Source organism: Tamandua tetradactyla, chromosome 1 (genome assembly GCF_023851605.1).
Source record: "Tamandua tetradactyla isolate mTamTet1 chromosome 1, mTamTet1.pri, whole genome shotgun sequence".
NCBI classification, from domain to species: Eukaryota; Metazoa; Chordata; class Mammalia; order Pilosa; family Myrmecophagidae; genus Tamandua; species Tamandua tetradactyla.
The window spans coordinates 18,828,725-18,844,014 of NC_135327.1; the positions used below are offsets into that span (position 1 = coordinate 18,828,725).

Below are 15,290 nucleotides of genomic sequence, written 5' to 3' on the forward strand. Positions count from 1 at the left end.
ATGAAACTTAACCCTGCAAAGGATAGGCTAAGCCTACTTAAAATTAAGCCTAAGAGTCACCCCCAGAGAACCTCTTTTGTTGCTCAGATGTGGCCTCTCTCTCTCAGCCAACATGACAAGCAAACTCGCCACCCTCCCCCTCTCTATGTGGGACATGATTCCCAGGGGTGTAAAACTCCCTGGAAATGTGGGACAGAAATCCTAGAATGAGCTGGGATTCAGCATCAAGGGACTAAGAGAACCTTGACCAAAAGGGGGAAGAGAGAAATGAGACAAAATAAAGTGCCAGTGGCTGAGAGATTTTAAACAGAGTCGTGAGGTTATCCTGGAGGTTATTTTACACATTATATAGATATCCCCTTTTTAGATTAAGGTGTATTAGAGAGGCTAGAGGGAAGTGCCTGAAATTGTAGAGCTGTGTTCCAGTAGCCTTGTCTCTTGAAGATGAATGTATAATGATACAGCTTTTGTAATCTAAATATGTGAGTGTAAAAACCTTGCATCTGATGCTCCTTTTATCTATGATATTGACAGATGAGTAAAAAGATATGGATTAATAATAAATAAACAATAGGGGGAACAAATGTTAAAATAAATTGTGTATATTGAAATACTAGTGAAGAATGAAAGAGAGTGGTAACAGCTATAGAAAAAAATAGGGGTGACAAATGTTAAAATATATTGAGCAGACGGAAATATTAGTGGTCCATGAGAGGAAGGGGTAAGAGGCATGGTATGTATAAGTTTTTCTTTTTCTTATTTCTTTTTCTGGAGTGATGCAAATATTCTTAAAAAATGATCATGGTGATGAATATACTACTATGTGATGATATCGCAAGCCATTGATTGTACACTATGCATGGAACGTTTGTATGTTAAGAATGTTCATGTTTGTATGTTGTTTTGGTTTGATAATAAAAAATAAATTAAAAAAAAAGTTTAAGAAGTTAAAAAAAAAGTGCCAAAGTCACGCAAAACCAAGAAAAACTGTAAAACTGCCCTGGGTTGGAGGAGAACAAGGAGACATGACAACTAAATGCAATGTGGTATCCTTAATTGGGATACTGGACCAGGAAAAGGACAGTTGTATCAGATCCATGTTAATTCCTGTATTTGATACCTGTACAATGATTATGTAAAGTGTTAACCTGAGGGGGAGTTGGGTGAAGTCTATACTCATTTTGCCGCTCTTCTGTAACTCTGAAATCATTTCAAAATAAAAAGTGGGTCTTAAAGTAAAAAAGAAAGAAAGAAAGAAACGATGCTAGATTTTGTCAAATAGTCTTTCTGCATCGACTTAATCATGTGGTTTTTCCCCTTCAATCTGGTAATGGGATGTATTGTATTAATTGATTTTGTTGTATTGAACCACCTTGGAATACCTGGAATAAAACCCACTTGATCATGGTGTATAATTCTTTTAATGTGCTGTTGGATTCAATTTGCAAGTATTTTGTTGAGGATTTTTGCATCTATATTCATTGGAGAGATTTGTCTGTCATTTTCTTTTCTTGTAGTATCTTTATCTGGCTTCGGTATTAGTTTTATAAAATGAGCTAGGTATTGTTCCCTCCTCTTCAATTTTTGGAAGAGTTTGAGGAGGATTGGTATTAATTCTTCATGGAATAATTGTTAGAATTCACCTGTGAAGCCATCTTGTCCTGGGCTTTTCTTTGTTGGGAGGTGTTTGATGACTATTTCAATTTCTTTAATTGTATTTGGCTTTTGAGGTCTTGTATTTCTTAAATGACAGTGTAGGTTGTTCATGTTTTTCTAGGAAGTTGCCCATTTCATCTGTATTTAATTTGCTGGTATATAGTTGTTCAAAGTATCCTTTTACGGTCTTTTTTTTTTTTTCCTGTGAGGTCAGTAGTAATGTTACCCCTCTCATTTCAGCTTTATTATTTGCATTTTCTTTCTTTTTTTCCTCATCAGTCTAGTGAAGGGTTTGTCTATTTTATTGATCTTCTCAAAGAACAAACTTTTGGTTCTGTTGATTTCCTCTTTTTTGTTCTTGATTTCATTTATTTCTGCTCTAATCTTTGTTATTTCTTTCCTTTTGCTTGTCTTGGGAATAGTTTGCCATTCTTTCTCTAGGTCCTCCAGATATGCAGCTAGGTCTTTGATTTATAGCCCTTTCTTTCTTTTTAAATGTAGGTATTTAGGGCTATAAATCTCCCTCTCAGCGCTGCCTTTGCTGCAGCCCATAAATTTTGATATGTTCTGTTCTCATTTTTTCCTCAAAATATTTACTGATTTCCCCTGCAATTTCTTCTTTGACCCACTGAATGCTCAAGAGTGTCTTCTTTAACCTGCATATATTTGTGAACTTTCCCATTGTTCTAGTTTGCTAGCTGCCAGAATGCAATATACCAGAAACAGAGTGGCTTTTAAAAAGGGGAATTTAATAAGTTGCTAGTTTACAGTTCTAAGGCCGAGAAAATGCCCTAGTTAAAGCAAATCTATAGAAATGTCCCATCAAAGCATCCAGGGAAAGATACCTTGGTTCAAGAAGGCTGATGAAGTTCAGGGTCTCTCTCTCTCTAGTGAGAAGGCACATGGTGAACATAGTCAGGGTTTCTCTCTCATCTGGAAAAGCATGTGGCAAACACAGCATCATCAGCTAGTTTTCTCTCCTGGCTTCCTGTCACGAAGCTCCCTGGGAGGTGTTTTCCTTCTTCATTTCCAAAGGTCACTGGCTGGCGCACTTTGCTTCTCATGGCTATGTCATTCTGCTCTGCTCTCTCTGAATCTCTCATTCTCCAAAATGTTTCCACTATTATAGAACTTTAGAAACCAATCAAGACCCACCCAAATGGTTGGAGACTTGCCTCTACCTAATCCAGTTTAACAACCACTCTTGACTAAATCCCATCTCTGGGGAGATGATCTAATTACAGTTTCAAACATACAATACTGAATAGGGATTAGAAGAAATGGCTGCCTTTACAAAATGAGATTAGGATTAAAAATGGCTTTTCTAGGGTACATACATCCTTTCAAACCAGCACACCCATTCTCTGCCTACTATTGCCTTGCAATGTAATTCCATTATGATTAGAGAAAGTGCTTTGTATAATTTTGTAAAATTTCAATCTTTTAAATTTATTGAGACCCTTTTTTGTAACCCAACATGTGGCCTATCCTGGAAAATGATCCATGAGCACTTGAAAAGACTGTATATCCTGCTGTTTTGGGGTGTAGTATCCTATAAAGTGTCTGTTAGGTCTTGTTTCTTTATCATTTTATTCAAATTGTTTTTTTATCAATCTTGACTAGATTGATCCTGTTCTATTAATGAAAGTGTGTATTGAACTCTCCAACTGTTATTGTAGAGAAATCTATTTTTATTATCTATTTCAACCTGTTTATATTCTTAGGTCTAAGCTGAACCTTTTGTAAATGGCATATAGATGGATCATCTTTTTTTAATCCATTCTGCCAATCTGTGTCTTTTAATTGTAGAATTTAATCCATTAACATGCAATGTTATTACTACAAAGGTGGTTCTTACTTCAGCTACTTTGTTCTTTGGCTTTTATATGTCACATCTTGTTTGTTTGTTTTTTTTTTGTTTGTTTATTATTTATTTTATTTTTTTAAACACAGCAATGTACAAACATGAACATTCTCACCATATGATCATTCCATTCTTGGTATATAATCAACAACTCGCAATCTCATCACCATGATCATTTCTTAGAACATTCGCATCAATTCAGAAAAAGAAATAAAAAGAAAAAAAAAACTCATACATACCATACCCCGTACCTCTCTCTCTCATTGATTGCTAGTATTTCCATCTATCCAATATATTTTAGCCTTTGTTTCCCCTATTACAAAAGTCAATTTTAAGAAGGTCTCATTTATCTATTTTTCCTTTCATTGCTTGTGCTTTGGGTGTCAAGTCTAGGAAACCATTGCCTATCACAAGATCTTGAACATGCTTCCCCACATTTTTCCCTGTGAATTTTATGGTCCTGGTTCTTTTATTAGGTCTTTGATCCATTTAAAGTTAATTTTTCTGTAAAGTGTGAAATAGGGGTCTTCTTTCATTCTTTTACTTATGGATATCCAGTTCTCCCAGCACCATTTATTGAACAGACTGTTCTTTCCCATTTGAGTGGACTTTGCAGCCTTGTCAAATATCAATTGGCCATAGATGCGAGGGTTTATTTCTGAACTGTCAATTTTGTTCCATTGGTCAATATATCTATACAATGCTCTTTTGATCACTGTAGCTTTGTAATATGCTTTAAAGTCTGGAAGTGTGAGTTCTCCAACTTTGTTTTTGACTGTTTGGGGCCCCTTACCCTTCCAAATAAATCTGATAATTTGCTTTTCCATTTCTACGAAGTAGACCTTTTAAATTTTTATTGCAATTATGTTGAATCTGTAAATTAGTTTGGGAAAAATTGACATCTTGATGATATTTAGCCTTCCAACCTATGAACACAAGAGCATCTTTCCATTTATTTATGTCTTCTTTGATTTCTTTTAGCAATGTTTTGTGGGGTTTTTTTTTTGTATGTGCAAGTCCTTTACATCCTTGGTTAAGTTTATTCCTAGATATTTGATTCTTTTAGTTGCTATTGTGTATTACTGGAATACAGAAACACTATTGATATTTGCGTGTTGATCTTGTATCCCACCATTTTGCTGAACTCATTTATTATCTCTGTAGCTTTGTTATAGATTTTGGGGGATTTACTATATATAGGATCATGTTATCTGCAAATAGTGAAAGTTTTACTTTTTCCTGTCCAGTGTGGATGCATTTTCTTTCTTTTTCTTGCCTTATTGCTCTAGCTAGAACTTCTAGCATAATGCTGAGTAACAGTGGTGACAGTGGGTATCCTTGTCCTTTTCCAGATTTTAGAGGGAAAGATTTCAGTCTTTCACCATTGAGTATGATGTTAGCTATGGGTTTTTTATATATTCCCTTTATCATGTTGAGGAAGTTTCCTTCTATTCCTATCTTCTGAATTGTTTTTATCAAAAAAGATTGCTGGAGTTTGCTAAATCTCTTTTCTGCATCAATTAGACAATTATGTGGTTTTTGCCCTTTGATTTGTTAATGCGTTGAATTACATTAATTGATTTTCTTGAATTGAACCACCCTTGCATACCTAGGATAAAACCCACTTGATCATTGTGTTTAATTCTTTTAATGTGCTGTTGGATTCAATTTGCAAGTATTTTATTGACAATATTTGCATCCTTATCGTTAGAGAAATTGGTCTGTAATATTCTTGTAGTATTTTTATCTGGCTTTGCTATTAGAGTGATGGTAACCCCATAGAATGAGTAACATAGTATTCCTTCCTTTTCAGTTATTTTGGAAGAGTTTTTCAGCTCACATCTTGTTTTGATCTCATTTTACCCTTTTAGCTACCCTTACTGATAATCATTTCTACACTCTCCTTTACTCTTCTTTCTCCTTTTTCCATCAACTTGCAGAACTCCATTATATTTCTTGCAGGGCAGTCTATTATTAACAAACTCTCTCAGCATCTGTTTATTTGCAGATATTTTAAACTCTCCCTCATTAATGAAGGACAGTTTTGCTGGATAAAGAATTCTTGGCTGACAGTTTTTCTTTTTCAGTACTTTATATATATCATATCACTGACTTTTTACCTTCATGGTTTCTGATGAGAAATTGGCACTTAATCTTATCGTAGTTTCCTTGTATGTGACAAATATGTGACTCTTGCTGCTTTTAGAATTCTCTTTAGTTTTGGCATTTGACAGTCTGATTAGTATGTGTCTTGGATTGGGTCTATTAGGGGTTATTCTGTTTGGATTACATTGCCCTTCCTGCACTCACAACCTTATGTCTTTCATAAGAGTTGGAAAATTTGGGGCCATTATTTCCTCAAATAATCTTTCTGCCCCTTTCCCCACTCTTCTTCTGGGACACCCATGATGCATACATTTGTGCACTTCGTATTGTCATTCAAATGGGTGAGACCATGATCAAATTTTTAAATTCTTTTCTCTATCTGTTCTTTGGTCTGTTCAATTTTCTGTTCTGTCTTCTAGGTCACTGATCCTTTCTTCTGCCTGTTCAAATCTGCTGTTGTATGCCTCTAGCATATTTTTAATCACATCTATTTGCCCTTCATTCTCATGTTATTTTTCTTTGCATGCTTTAAAATTCTTCTTTATGCTCACCCAGTGTCATCTTAATACCACTTATCTCATTAGCCATATTTTCCTTCATCTTCTTGAATTGGTTGAGAAGCTTTGCTTGAACATCTTGATTAGTTTTTCCAAATTCTGCATCTCCTCAGCTATTTAATTTGTTCCCTTGACTGAATCATATCTTCTTATTTCTTAGTATGGCTTGTAATTATTTTGCCAGTATATGGGCATCTAATTATCTTGAGATTATTCTCTGGGTCAGTCTCATCTCTTCTCTAGGCTTTTGTTGTTGATTAGGTTCATGTTAAAGCTCTACTTTGGCATTTGGCTTGTACTTCTCAGTCAAAACCAGGGCCAGAGCAAAGAAATGACACAAAATAAAGTGTCAGTGGCTGCGAGATTTCAGAGTTGAGAGAGCTGTGTTCTAGTAGCCATGTTTCTTGAAGATGAATGTATAATGATATAGCTTTTGCAATGTGACTATGTGATTGTGAAAACCTTGTGTCTGATGCTCTTTTTATCTATAATATTGACAGATGAGTAAAAAATATGGATTAAAAATTTAAAAATAATAGGGGGGACAAAAAATATGTATATATTCCTTTGCCAAATTAAAAACAAAAGCAAAAAGCAAAACAAAGAAACAGGACCAGGGACCCACACTGGGAGTGCAGACAAGTTCCACAGGGCACTGGGAAGAGGGTCTGGAAAGCGGTTTTCCAAGACTGCTGTTTCCTAGCCTGGCCAGCAGATGGCATTCTTCAAAAACCTAGTCCCCACAGTCCTAGAAAGGTGGGATATTTTAATTCTCTGTCCACTCCGCTTCTGAGACAGGTGGAAACAATGGCACCTTGGGTAACTGTCCATAAAAGTCAAGGCTGTGGACCCAGAGGTCTAATTTCACTGGCCAACAGCTAGGTCAGAACTGTGAAGCATCCCCCTCTGTTCCTGGGGGTTGCAGGGAGGGCTTCCCCGACTCTCCCAGTCAATGGCAGAAACCAGGCTGACAAGAAGCTGCTTGCCTCAAGGATTGGCGGTGGACACTGGAGCCAAGGCCCAGCAAGTGACTCACCGTAGTTTCTCCATCTCTTTGTCCCCTTCTTCCCTGGATGTTGCATGATACTCCAATGATCTCCCAAGCCCCATAACAGTTGCTTTATAAGATTCTAATATTTTTAAGTAGCTTTTTTCTTGATTTTGGGACTCAACCGGTTACTGTAATCCTTTAATATTTTCTGGAGCTTTGAGAAAGAGATTTATTTCAGACCTTGCTGAAAGCTTCTGTGAGGGGATGGAGCCCTGTGAGGGGATGGAACCCTGAAGCATCTTACCCTGCCACCTTGATCAGGCGTTTTTTAAATTTAAAAATTAAAAAAAAATTTAAACCATGTGTTTTAGTCTGCCAAAGCTAAATGCAATACACCAGAGATGGATCGGCTTTATTAAAAGGGGATTTATTTAGTAAAAAAATGTATAGTTCTTCAGAGAAAAGGCAGCTAACTTTCATCTGAGGCTCTCTGTTACATGGGAAGGCACACAGTGACATCTGCTGGCCTTCTCTCCTGGCTTCTGGGATCCAACGGCCTTCTCTGGAGTGATTTCTTTCTGCATCTCCAAACATCTGGACTGAGCTGTGAGATGAGATATGCTGAGCTGCTTGGGCTGTGCTGCATTGAGCTCTCTTCTGACCTCTCTCTTTTAAGCTTCCAGATAATTAAATTAAACATCATTCATTGAGAAGGCACTCCCCTTAGCCGACTGCAGATGTAATCAGCCATAGATGAGTTTCATATGCTAATGATTCCAGTCCACATGAACAGAACTAGGTATGATGGTCACCTGGCCAGGTTGACGTTTGAACCTAACTACCACAGGTGGCAATCTAAATGACCATCTGAGTCCCTCTCAGTATCATTTCTCTTAAATTTACTGCCTGGTAGTACCTGCCTCTCAGGTAGACTGGCTAGGTGGAGATGTCCAGCTGCCCCACAGCCACTGCAAATCCCAGACCACCTCAGTCCAGATCCAGGGTTGGGCTTGCAGCTCCAAGACTTGGACCAGGAACACTGGGTGGCCTCATTTACCATTAACTTTATTACCAATATGCATAGTCAAAAATATTTTGAGAGGCAGTGTAACATAGTAGAAAAGAGTATGGGCTTCAGAATCACATAGACCTGGACTTGAATCCCATCTGTCATCAATCATTGAATGATCATGAGTGAGTGACAACCTCTCTAAGCTTTACTTACCCCATTTATAATACAGGTATAATATTAACATGACAATACTTCTGTAATGATTAAATGATAAGGCATGTAACATCTGCTATAGGGCCTGACACTTAGTAGGTACTCAACAGATGGTAATTCTTCCTCTTATTTTCCTAATTTGGGGCCAGATTTCTTACACTAACATGAAAATCTTGAGCTTGTATATCCTAGTTAATGCTAAACCACACTGGTAATTAACATCTTAGGTCATCAGTAGTTCTCATAAAGACAGTTTACTTGCTGTTTTCCCCAGGATCAAATTATATGGTGAGCAGCCCAGATTGGAAGGACTACACATATCCTTTGAAGGGTACACATATCCTTTGAAGTGGTGATATGTCATTGCTAAAGCATCTTTAGGAATTTTTTTATGAAATAAAATACAAAGCTTATAATGAAGATTAAAAGGCATAATAGGCACTGGAATTCTGGAAAAATTACTGCTGAAAAAATAATCTTGAGTTTCAAAGTCTGCAGTGGAGGTGGCAAGATGCTAAGCAAGCCTGGGAGACATCATCAACAAATGTCAGCACTGAGATTATACTAGATGTAAGAGTCTGCGGGAGGTACAGTCGTAATACATTGTCCCTACTCTTAAAGATTTTATGGTCTAGATAGAAAAAAAAGGACATGCGCATTAAAAATAAATAGTATAACAATCGCTGTGGAAGGCAGTTTGGCGGTTCCTCAGGAAGCTGAGTACAGAACTGCCATATGATTCAGCAATACCATTGCTAGGTATCTATTCAGAGGACATGAGGGCAAGAATGCAAACGGACATTTGCACACCAATGTTTATAGCAGCGTTATTTACAATTGTCAGGAGATGGAAATAGCCCAAATGTCCATCAACAGATGAATGGCTAAACAAGCTGTAGTACATACATACGATGGAATATTTATTACACAGCTGTAAGACAAAATAAAGCCATGAAGCATGTAACAACATGATGGATGGACCTTGAGGACATTATGCTGAGTGAGATTAGCCAGAAACAAAAGGACAAATACCATATGGTCTCACTGATAAGAACTAACATTAATGAATGAACTTGGAGAATTTCAGTTAAGAACAGAGGCCATCAGGGGACAGAAATAGGGTAGACTTTGGTAATTGGAGCTGAAGGGATACAGATTGTGCAACAGGACTGATTGTAAAAATTCAGAAATGGGTAGCACACTACTACCTAATTATACACAATAATGTTAGTATACTGAATGAAGCTGAATGTGAGAAAGATAGAGAGAAGAGGGTTGAGGGCACAAGTGAAACCAGAAGGAAAGATAGACGATAAAGACTGAGATGTATAATCTAGGAATGCCTAGAGTGTACAATGATAGTGACTAAATGTACAAATTAAAAAATGTGGGGCGGGCCGCGGTGGCTCAGCGGGCAAAGTGCTTGCCTGCTATGCCGGAGGACCTCGGTTCGATTCCCGGCCCCAGCCCATGTAACGAAAACGGAGAAACAAAATACAATAAAACAAGAAAATGTTTAAAAGATGTTTCCCTTTCTTCCTCTCTTCCTTCCTTCTATCCTTCCTTCCTTCTCTCTGTCTTTCCTTTAAAAAAAAAAAAAAAAAAAATGTGTTTGCATGAGGAAGAACAAAGGAATGTCAATAGTGCAGGGTGTTGAAAATAGATGGTAATTCATATTTTAAAACTTTAACTTATGGGTGAGACTAAAGCAAAAGATGTTTATTTGGTACAAAATTTCTATTTTGACTAGTGCATTTCCTAATATAATTTATATGGACAGTTTAATTGAACACCGTAAGTATATGGAACCTTGAATAGGGCATGAGATTTTGTAAGTTCGTCCATAGTGAAGCCCTGATGAATCCCACAGTGATTTGAACAGTGAATAAAAAATATTTGCAAAGTTCCCTTGGGGGAATGGCAAGAAAGGGGGAAAATTCAACTTCCCTATTTGGAGAATTCTTGGTATTCTAGCAAGCAGTGGGGACAACCAAATCAATAGGCTGAGCCCCCAATCTTGGGGTTTGTTTGTATGAAACTTATTCCCACAAAAAGACTTAAAATTAGGCCTAAGAGTCACCCCATAGAACCTCTTTTGTTGCTCAGATGTGGCTTCTCTCTCTCTCAGCCAACACAGGAAGCAAACTCACCGTTCTTCTGCTATGTGGGCAATGACTCCCAGGGGTGTAAACCTCCTTAGTAACGTGGGACAGAAATCCTAGAATGAGCTGGGATTCAGAATCAAAGGATTGAGAAAATCTTCTTGACCAAAAGGGGAAAGAGAGAAATGAGACAAAGTGTCAGTGGCTGAGAGATTTCAGATTTGAGAGGTTATCCTGGATGTTATTCTTACACATTTTATAGATATCCCCTTTTTAGTTTAAAGTGTATCAGAGAGGTTATAGAGAAATGCCTGAAACTGTAGAGCTGTGTTCCAGTAGCCATGTTTCTTGAAGTTGAATGTATAATGATACAGCTTTTGCAACGTGACGATGTGAGTGTGAAAACCTAGCATCTGATGTTCCTTTTATTTACGATATTGACAGATGAGTAAAAAATATGGTTTAAAAATAAATGGGGGGAACGAATGTTAAAATAAATTGAGTAATACTAGTGAACAACGAAAGGGAGCGGTAGGGGGGTATGGGAAAAAATAGGTGAACAAAGGTTAAAAATCTATTGAGTAGATAGAAATACTAGTGGTCAATGAAATATGTGAGTTTCTTCTTATTTCTTTTCCTGGAGTGATGCAAACGTTCTAAAATAATAATCATGGTGATGACTATACTACTATGTGATGACATCGTGAGCCATTAATTGTACACCATACATGGAATATTTGTATGTTAAGAATGTTCATTTTAAATTGTTGTTTTGGTTTGATAATCAAAATAAATTTAAAACAAAACAGTACAACATAGCACAGGCAAAACTCTCAATCAATCATATTTATTGATAAGTATTACAAGAACACAAAGAAGGGTAAAATTAAAATAGGCAGAGTTAGTCAGAACAGGTTTTAAAGAGCAATTTCCACCTGAAAATATTTTAAAAGGGAGGGCTTAAATTATCTTAGAGATGAGGAAAACCATTTATTAATTCATGCATTATTGTGCATGCATTTATTTTGCTTCTAATAACTTGCAGTTGCTGTACTTGGTGTTGGGGTTACAAAGTCTCTCAAGGGCAAAGGAGAAAGATGGGCAAACCCAGTTCACAACCCAAATTACTAAGTGTGTACAAGGTGCACTGAATGATTTCTTTCTGAGAGCCTGCTGATCTGTCTAGGATAATGTTATCACCTTTTATAGTGAATCATAAAGGGAATATGTAGAGCACATTTCTTTCCAGACTGTTCACACCCAAATATTCCAAACAGAATATAAGTGGTAAGTTTCCCATTTTCCATTGGGAAAGGAAGCTATGCTCAAGAAGTTAAGACTACTGCAAGATACTTATTAGTGCTCAAAGTTTTCACTCCATATGTTTTTTTTTAATTGTATAGTTTAACATATATACAAAGCAAAGAAATAAAAAAGCAATAGTTTTCAAAGCACTCTTCAACAAGTTGTTACAGGACAGATCCCAGAGTTTGTCATGGGCTACCACACGAACCTCTCATATTTTTCCTTCTAGCTGCTCCAGAATATAGGAGGCTAAAAGGCTTAAATTACTTTTTTATCATCACAATCAACTTTTTTTCCTTCTTTTCTTTGTGAAAAATAACATATATACAAAAAAGCTATAAATTTCAAAGCACAGCACCACAATTAGTTGTAGAACACATATCAGACTTTGACATGGGTTACAAATTCACAATTTTAGGTTTTTACTTCTAGCTGCTCTACAATACTGGAAGCTAAAAGAGGTATTAGTTTAATGACTCAGCATTCATATTTGTTAAGTCCTATCTTCTACGTATAATTCCACCATCACCTTTGATCTTTCCATACCTCTCTTTAGGGGTGTTTGGGCTATGGCAATTCTAAATTTTTGATATTGGAAGGGTCTATCACTTATATGGGGTAGGGAGATGGAACTATCTAATGTTCTGGAGAGGCTGGGTTAGGTTTCGGGACTTATCCGGACTAGGGACCCATCTGGAGGTTGTAGGTTTCTGGAAAGTTACTCTAGCGCCTGGAACCCTTGTGGAATCTTATATATTGCCCTAGGTGTTTTTTAGGATTGGCTGGACTGGTCCTGGTTGGGGGTTGGCGGCTTATGATAGGTAGCAAGGTCTACCTGAAGTTTGCATAAGAGCCACCCCCAGAGTAGCCTCTCAACTCTATATGAACTGGATCTGCCACTAATACTTTATCAATTACATTTCTTTTCCTCCTTTCGGTCAGGATGCAATTGTTGATCCCATGACGCCAAGTCTTGATTCATCCCTGGGAGTCCTCTCCCAGGTTGCAAGGGAGACTTTCAACCTGGATGTCATGTCTCTATATGAGTTCTCGAATTCACAAATATGTGCTATGCACTGGGAAGAAAAGGATCAATAAGGCACAGACCTGCCCTCCATATTCTTAAAGATAGCTACAATATGATATAAGGGCTGTAATAGAGAAAATGAGTATAAATAAAAGAATAGATTTTATTTCCCTTTGGGAAATTATAGCTTATTTTAAGAAGTAACATGTAGGCTGAATCTTTTTTTTTAAATATTTCTATAATAAGTAACACACACACACACACATTCTTGACATGGTTACAATCAATGGCTCATAATATCATCACATAATTGTGTATTCATCACCATGATCATTTTTTTGAACATTTGCATGTCTCCAGCAAAAGAAAGAAAAAAGAAAAACTCATACAAACCATACCTCTTACCACTCCCTTTTATTGACCAATAGTATTTCAATCTACTCGATTTATTTTAACCTTTGTTCCCCCTATTATGAGTTTATTTCTTATTCATATTTTTTACTTATCTGCCCATACCATAGAGTTTCAGTTGTGACTGTAGTTGTAACTGTTATTTCTAAATTCTGAAATACTGTTATTGGTGTATAACTTAGTTGTTCCCTGGTATTTTGGTATTTGTATGACACCTGAGATTCAGAGTTAGAGCTCAAAAACTCTAACTATAAACGTCAGCATTACTTCATACAGCAACTGTTAAAAAAGTTGAAAAAGTGATCAGACTTCGAATAAAGATATGAATGAAGCTGATCTGAATAGGACTAAGATAAATCAGAATACAGGGTAAAAGATGATATGGTCTGTATCTTAAAACTTCAACTTCTGTGCGAGACCAAAGGAAGGGAAGTTTCATTTGGTACACAATTTATATTTTTTGTAGCATATTATCTAATTTAACTTGTATGGTCAGTTTATTTGGATACTACAATTACATGGACTCTTGACTAGGGAGTGAGATCTTGTTGGTCTGTACAGGTAAGTGTGATGCCCTGATATCTCCCAGAGTAATTTGGGCAGAGAACAAAAAAGTATTTGCAAAGTTCTTTTGGGGGACCAGGGAGAAAGGAGGAAATATTCAACTTCACCATCTGAAGAATTCCTGATACTCTCGTAATTAGTGGGGACAACCAATTCAATAGGCTGAGGCCTTGATCTTGGGGTTTGCCCCTGTGAAACTTTTTTCTGCAAAAGAGAAGCTTAGCCTATCTATAATTATGTCTAAGAGTCACCCCCATAGAACCTCTTTTGTTGCTCAGATGTGACCAATCTCTCTAAGTCAACCAACCTAAGTCAACTTGGCAGGTGAACTCACTGCCTCCCTTCTACGTGGGGCATGATGCCCAGGGGTGTAAATCTCCCTGGCAACACGGTACATGACTCCTAGGGATGATCCAGGAGTATTATGGGATTGAGAAAGCCTTCTTGACCAAAAAGGAGAAGAGAAAAATGAGAGTTTCAGTGGCTGAGAGATTTCAGAGTCAAGAGGTTATCCTGGAGGTTATTCTTACGCATTATACAAATATCCCTTTTTAGTTTATGGTATATTGGAGTGGCTAGAGGAAAATACCTAAAACTGTTGAACAGTACTCCAGTAGCCTTGTTTCTTGACAATGACTGTAAAATTATATAGCTTTTGCAATGTTTACTGTGTGAACGTGAAAACCTTGTGGCTGATGCTCCCTTTATCCAGGGTATGGACAGATGAGTAAAAAAATAAGGACAAAATAAATAAATAATGGTGGGGGATAAAGGGTAAAAAAATTGTTTTTGTAGACTGCAATACTAGTGGTCGATGAGAGGGAGGGGTGAGGGGTATGGGATGCATGGGTTTTTCTTTTTCTTCCTTTTTCTGGAGTGATGCAAACATTCTAAAAATGGCCATAGTGATGAATATCCAACTATGTGATGATATTTTGAGCTACTGATTGTATATTTTGGATAGACTGTATGATGCATGAGTATATCTCAATAAAAATATTTTTTTTTAAATGTCAATACTGCTGCTATTGATTGGTCTGGTATGCACAGGTATCTATAGCTGGAGATGACTTAGGTCTAGCTGCAGTAGCTCAGCCTCCTATGGAATGCAGATTCTCAAGGTGTTAAAGTGGTAGCCTCTAGCATTCAATTATCTGCACTAGACTCCCAGGTTCTCCAATTTGCTGGATGTATAACTTTGAACTAATTAATGTCATGAAGGCAGAGTTTCCACATCTGGAAAGAGGGGCTAATAATGTATCTGTCTCACTAAGCTTTAAGTTCCTTGGAGGCAGGGACCTACTTTTACCTGACATGCCTAGATCAGGGAAATACTCGTGAATTGTCTCCGGCAGTTGTTTTGAGACCCAAAGAAAAGAATTTGCAATAAGTGATATGAAGCACAGTGAGGAGAAATGCAGCCCCTGATAGCTGGGAGGTAGGCTGGCAGTAGAAGGTGCTGTCCTGTTGAACTCAAACAAT

General features: G+C 37.1%; 1 long non-coding RNA gene across 23 annotated transcripts in view; it reads right to left on the bottom strand.

The window, feature by feature from the left end:
- LOC143642507 (uncharacterized) overlaps positions 1 to 15,290 on the bottom strand; it is a 145,466-nt gene that overhangs the window by 129,075 nt on the left and 1,101 nt on the right. For 2 of the 23 annotated variants that reach the window (XR_013155704.1, XR_013155726.1), the window contains one exon: positions 643 to 7,778. The exons of 16 other annotated variants lie outside the window; for them this stretch is intronic. This is a non-coding gene — a long non-coding RNA (uncharacterized LOC143642507). Of the gene's footprint in view, positions 1 to 642; positions 7,851 to 10,012; positions 10,659 to 11,325; positions 12,883 to 15,290 lie in introns of those variants that run through there. 5 more of the 23 variants (XR_013155707.1, XR_013155733.1, XR_013155700.1 and 2 more) reach the window with 3 other exon arrangements.